Here is a 7,145-nt window from a genome sequence, read left to right on the forward strand (position 1 = left end):
TGTTTAATTGATTTATCATTAATTTAATAATTAATGAATGTGGATTGTTTTGAAAAGCATTAATTTAATTAAAATAATTGTAAATTGGCCTGAGCTTAAGTATTTTGTGGTTATTTCCCTATGAACAACTTTTTCAATTTTAATGTAGTGGACTGAATAATATGGATTTTAAGGATTGTTGTAAAATTCTGAGGTTTCATTTAAGCTCTGTTTTTCTAATATTCAGGAAACAAGATATGTAAAATGGTAAAATATTTTTTTGTTTTTTTGTTTTTTTGTTTTTTTTGTTTTTTTTTGTTTTTTTATATTTGCATATTTGATTCGTTGTAAGGGACCGGACCCTCCATAAAATTAGATATTGACGAAAAATATATATGAAAGAATATATTAGATTATAATAGATCTGAGGACTTAAAAAAAAAAAACCGTGAAGGTATTAAATCAAACGCTTTGAAACCTTAGAGAAGGATATTTGTGGTCTACCAAAGGGGGGTGATGGGAGAATTGGCAGAGGTTAAAGCTAATCAAGAGATGGAGAGATTCAACTTCTGAGTATGGATGTTTAGGAGATGATTGGCAAATTGCTTTTGAAGCTATGAAGAGTAGTGGAATTGAAAAGGCATTTAAATTGTTGTGTACACTAAATATTATGAGCTTCAAAAGGTTTCAGGGTTTTCTGGTGTTGTTAGGAATTATCTTTGTACAGATTTTGGCTGCTCTCTGACTTAATCTTGTTAGTATTTATGAAATTTTGGCCCCAACTCTATAAATAGAGTCACTCTTGAAGTGTTAAAAAGGAGTTGGATAAACAAGAGAAAATTACTATGCAAACATTCCCAAGTACAATAGCCAGATATAAGCTCCCATAATGCTTCAAAGAATTTTCCAGATTTTGTCCAAGTAGTCTTCAAGACTAACACTCCTTGTTCTAAAGATCGACTACAAAATCTTCTCTCAAGACAACCCGGTGGACGACCCTTGACCACAAAAATAGGTAGGTGAAGAATGTGAAGCTTGTTGTTGAACTTTGTTTGAATGATTGCCATTACCACAAAGATAGCTAGTGAAGAATGTGAAGCTTCGTGTTGAAATTCGTTTGAATGATTGCCATTACCATAAAGATAGCTAGTGAAGAATGTGAAGCTTGGTGTTGAAATTCGTTTGAATGATTGCCATTACCACAAAGATAGCTAGTGAAGAATGTGAAGCTTGGTGTTGAAATTCGTTTGAATGATTGCCATTACCACAAAGATAGCTAGTGAAGAATGTGAAGCTTGGTGTTGAAATTCGTTTGAATGATTGCCATTACCACAAAGATAGCTAGTGAAGAATGTGAAGCTTGGTGTTGAAATTCGTTTGAATGATTGCCATTACCACAAAGATAGCTAGTGAAGAATGTGAAGCTTGATGTTGAAATTCGTTTCAATGATGATTGCCATTAGAGAGGTTTAGTAAGTAACCTAGTTAGCTTGGTTTGCAACTAGTGTCAAAGGCTAACTTTAACTTGTATTTGATTGATACTAGTGCATCCTCCTTATGTTAGGGAGAAGAGTGGAACAAATAATTCTCAAAGCACTATAAATACTAGTTTTTTATTTTTGCGATGCACGAAAAAAATTATGTTATAATAAATTTAAATAAAAAATTAAAAGCATTCAAAAAAAAATAAAAAAATTTTAAAAAAAAATACTGTAAAAATATGTTAAAATGTATAAGATAGTTACAATTTCATATATTTAGTCAAGTATCTATTTTCTTAGCATACAAAATTAAAATTGAACTTTTGTATATGGTTTTTTTTTTTTTTTAAAGGAACTTTTGTATAGTAATATATTCTTTAATCACATACACATTTAGATAAATTTACCTGACTCAATTGCTTTATCCCTTATTCTCTTTATATTCTCTTTATTCTTTTTACTAGTATTTTTCTATGCGTGATGCGCAAAAAATAGGTGCCAATACTAGAATGTTATATTAAAATTTTGAATTTATTTTGATTTGAGATATTTAAATTATTGTAAATAATAATATAATAATAATAATAATAATAATAATAATAATAATAATAATAATGTAAAACAATTTTATAAATTTGATATTTTTATTTTAGGAATAACTAACATATAACTCTAATATATAATGTGTATATATCATTATTATTGAAGAAGATAAGAAAATATATGGTAGGAGTATGTTTGTCCAAAATATTGCAGAGTACAATTTAACGGAAAAAATAGACATAAATAAATGGTATAATTTTCATTCACACTTTTTAGATTTTTATTGTTGATCTCAAACGCGCACTACTCACAATTTATTCAACTCACAAAAACACTAGCTACAAACTTAAACAAGGCATGCTAAAGCCTTCTCCTGTGATCTAAACTCGAAATTTTACTTTTGGAAAAGTTTAAAAAAGTTTATTCAACCCCCTCTATACTTTTTTTTTTTTTTTTTTTTTTTTTTTATTGGACCAACACAACAAAAAATACTCAGGGATGACAATTTGCCCCATCCTCAATCCTCACCCTGACAGGGACGAAGATGGGAAAAATTTTTGGAGAACGAGGACGGAGACAGAGAATGTGTGTGATTTCCCGTTAGGGATGGGGATACTCGGCCCTCCTCGTCTCCAAATAATAATTATTAAAACTAGGACTTAGATTTTAATTTTTTTATTATTAAAAATCACAATTATTTAACATTTTGATTAGGAATTGACGGGATAGTTATGCTGTGCATCCGTATGCACCATGCATACGGATGCCAAAACGACGTCGTTTTATTTAAAAACACGCGTCTCCCCTTTAAAAAAAATTCAGGTTCGATTCCCAGCAACAACATTATATTGTTCATTCATTCTGGAATTTTAGTTCATAGATTATGGAATTATAGTTCATTGATTATGGAATTATAGTTCATCGATTATGGAATTGTAGTTCATCGATTATGAAATTTTAGTTTATAGATTATGGAATTTTAGTTCATTCATTCTGGAATTTTTAGTTCATAGATTAGATTATGGAATTATAGTTCATCGATTATGGAATTTTAGTTCATATGTTGTTGTTGGGAATCGAACCTGATTTTTTTTCTTTTTAAGGGGAGGCGCGTTTTATTAAAACGACGTCGTTTTTGCATCCGTATGCACCATGCATGGTGCATACGGATGCACAACATAATTTGCCGAATTGACGGAGAATGGAAAATTCCCGTGTCCGTGTCTCATTTTTCGCGGGGATAGGAATGAAGAATATTTCTAATTCCCTGTCGTCGCGGTGCGACGGGACAGAGAATATACTCCCCGCCTCTGTCTCGCCCCGTTGTCATCCATAAAACTACTATTCCATTTCCAACCTATTCTATGATCACCAAACGTAAAATAGCAGTAGTTGATTTCAAGATGGCCATATATGATTAGCCAAGTTCATGACGCGTACGTACAAACTTGGCAAACAAACCATTGAATTGGCTATTCTTAACATTTCATTTACCCATAAAGAAAGGATTGAAATCTGGACCAGATCAGAACATATATGTTTTGGTTCATTGACAAAGCTAGTCAATGGACTTGACCACAGTCCAGTTCTATGTTTGACCGATGCGTCCAAACCAAAAAGACAAACCATCTAACAAGCGGTATACTATAAGTTTTTGATGTACGCAGAATATATAAATTTTCGATAAATATTTAGTTTAAATATAAAAAAAAAATTTGATATTAATTATTTAATATAAAGTCAATTATGAACATTGGATTTGAATAAGATAATCATATATTCAAAACGTACCTAATTAAAGATAAGACTCAGCACGTTTATATAATAATTTGCACAATCAAGGGAATGACTTGTGGTGATCTTGACAAATGGATCGATGTCGCAAAGGACTGTTAGCACAATAGAGAAAGGAATGCCCTAAGGCGATCAATCATATATCCAAAAAAGGAATTAAAAATAAAGTAGTTAGCACTGGCTTATTTCAATGATTCACTAAACTGTATTTAGGAAAAGAGACAAATATTAGAACTTCGGCGATGATAGTGTGAGGAATGGGGATTATGCCTAATGTGAACAGATCACCGTGATTTACATCGTCTTAAATGCTCTATCGAGCCATTGGATTTGGAGATTTAACCTTTTGAGAGAGAAGAAAAAAAAAATAAAGTAATGTTATACACTTTTTTTTTTTTTTTTTTTTTATATTTATTTTCAAATTTTCTCCTCTTAACGTGACACTATGATTGGATAACTACATTTATTTTCAACTAGTAGTGGTGGTAACTATAGGAGCAATTCATGAGGGAAAAAATATTTTCCAAAAAAAAAAATTACATTATTATTTTATTTTTTTGGGTGTACTAAATGTTTCTACCGTAAAAACACAACGACTAATCCTCTTTGTTGGATTGTAGGCATCGTTAATGGGTGAAATAACTGGCATGGAGATTATTCTAAAATGAAAATTGAAATATTTGAGTTAATACTATCTGAGGTCTTCCGAGTATAGTGGTTTTGCCACGTTTAGTCCTAAACTTTCAAATTGATCATCTGTGGTCCTTCGACTTTCAAATTTAACCATTCGTGGTCCAAGTTAACCACACGTGGTCCTTCAACTATTAAATTTTAACCAACCATGGTCCTTTCAAGAGGACCGCGACTGGTTATATTTCGAAACTTGAAGGACCATGGGTGGTGAACTTGGACCACGAATGGTTAAATTTGAAAGTCGAATGACCACAAATAGTCAATTTGAAAGCTTAGGACTAAACGTGGCAAAACCACTATACTCGGAGGACCTTAGATGGTATTAACTCAAGAAACTTATTATGCAAGTTAAGACAAGAATCCAAATTCTATTTGATTGTTTCGCTTGTTGAAAGGATAAACTTAAGGAATTATATCATATTATTGACTTAGTTTAAAGAATAGAAAAGTATGGTAACAGATAAAATAATTTTAAACAATACCAAATGCTATATATCTACTATCTACTATGAATAATATATATAATAAATTATACTCCGTATAATAATCAAATTATACCCTCGGTTTAGACGGAGGCTACACGTCAAAGAGACAGAGGACGAAATCGGACAAGAATTGTAAAGTTGAGGAGTACTTAATTGAGTAAAGATGATAGTTGATGGTCAAATCAGTAGTTTTACAATAGGCGAAGGACCAAATCAGTCATGAACTCAACTTAAAATTAGAATGATAAATTTGTAATTTGTGATGCCCTTCTTATTCTTTAAAATTCTTTATAGAAGTTGCCTTAATCAAAACAGATACCAATAATCGAATCTTGTCAAAAGAAAATGTTCAGCAATTGTCTAAGTTAGACGAAATGTAATTATGTTACAATGCAGTACCGCAACCTCCCATATGAGAGAGTAACTTAATGTCACTAGACCACAAAAGGTTATTGGCTAATTGACATCATATAATTTTTAAGAAATCACCTAAAGTTTTTATTATTATTATTTTTATTTTTTAGTAAAACTTTTCTTTGTTTGGATTATAGGTATATATAAAATACCATAAAAAGTAGTTTTTTGTAATATTTGTTGTATATTGAATTTATCAATATTAAATTTAAATCAATTGACTCATAAAACAATACATTATAAGTTCTAAGAGTTCCATACAATCATGGGTGAAAAGCGTTGTCAATGTACCAACTGAATTGTGAAAAGTGACTATGGAAAGAATTCAAGGACAAAAATTTTCTTAATTCCACCAAAGTTCCTTGTCTTTGGTGGTAATTTAAATTTAGTCTCAGATTATCGCTTTTGTCATTTAACATCTCGACTATTATTTTTTGGACACTTTTAGTCCTTTTCATGATATTTTTGATTTTTAGTAGGGGCATTTTTGTCTCTTCATATTTTTCATTTGTTATTTTTTTTATTTCAATCGGTTTAATTGGTTTAGAACTTTAATAAAAAACGGTTGAAAAATATTGTTACTAAAAATAAGAGGTTACTTAAAGTTCTAAACCAATTAAACTGGTTGAAACCCGAAAAATAATAGAAGAAAAATATGAAAGGACAAAAATGCCTTTACTAAAAATATGAAAAGTCATGAGAATGACTAAAAGTGTCCAAAAAAACAATAGTCTGGGATGTTACATGGCAAAAACGATAGTTTGAGACCAGTGACAGACCCAGAAATTTTGTTCAGTGGGGGCGAAACATTAGAACAAAAGGGATAGCTTAAAAAAGATGAAATAGTTTAGAAATTAACCATAAATATTGTTAACAAAATTTTCTCTCTAGAATTCTAGGGTTTTGCTTTCTCTCCTAGGGTTTTGGCTAGGGTTTTCGCTATTCCATCAGCTTTCTCCGGCGTGTTTGCTGGTTTCCGATTAATAGCAAGGCAGCGCTAATTCGCTAATCAGCAAGGCGATATGGCGGACACCGAACAGGAGCACCATGTGGCAGAATTAACGCAGCGTACAGCCGAAATTGTGATTGACGATGAAGATGTTTGTTTCGCACCGGTGGAGGAGGAGGGCGGGACTGAGGGTGCCGAGCAGCCGGTACAGACGTGGAGTGTAGTTGGTAGATTCCTAACAGCACGTATGATCAAATTGGAATACATGAGGCAAGTATTGGCGTCCGTATGGCAACCGGTGATGGGGGTTACGGTAACGGAGATATATAAGGGATTGTTTTTATTCGTTTTCTTCCACAAAACGGATGTTGAGTATGTTTTGAATGGTGGTCCGTGGGCATTCGAGAACAATACATTGGTTTGCCGGTTGGTGGAGGATGGAATGTTACCGATTGATGTTGAGTTGAACTCGGTTGATATGTGGGTACAGCTTCATGATGTCCCTATGGGTTATACGTCCCTTCCAATGCTTGAGCAGATGTGGAACTTTATTGGAACGTTTGTTAAACATGATGAGAGATTTATGGGGGCGCCTTGGCTAGCGTTCTATCGGATCCGGGTATCGATCCCGGTGGACAAACCTTTACGAAGACGTATGAAGTTGTTGAAACGGGACAAGACCACTTGTTGGATTAATTTCAGGTATGAACGGTTGCATTCTTTCTGCTTCTTTTGTGGGCTTTTGGGACATACATACAAATTCTGTGTCAAAGCCCGGGTCTCTACAATACTGGTTCAGCTTTATCC

This window comes from Ipomoea nil, unplaced genomic scaffold (genome assembly GCF_001879475.1).
Source record: "Ipomoea nil cultivar Tokyo-kokei standard unplaced genomic scaffold, Asagao_1.1 scaffold2279, whole genome shotgun sequence".
Taxonomy (NCBI): Eukaryota; Viridiplantae; Streptophyta; class Magnoliopsida; order Solanales; family Convolvulaceae; genus Ipomoea; species Ipomoea nil.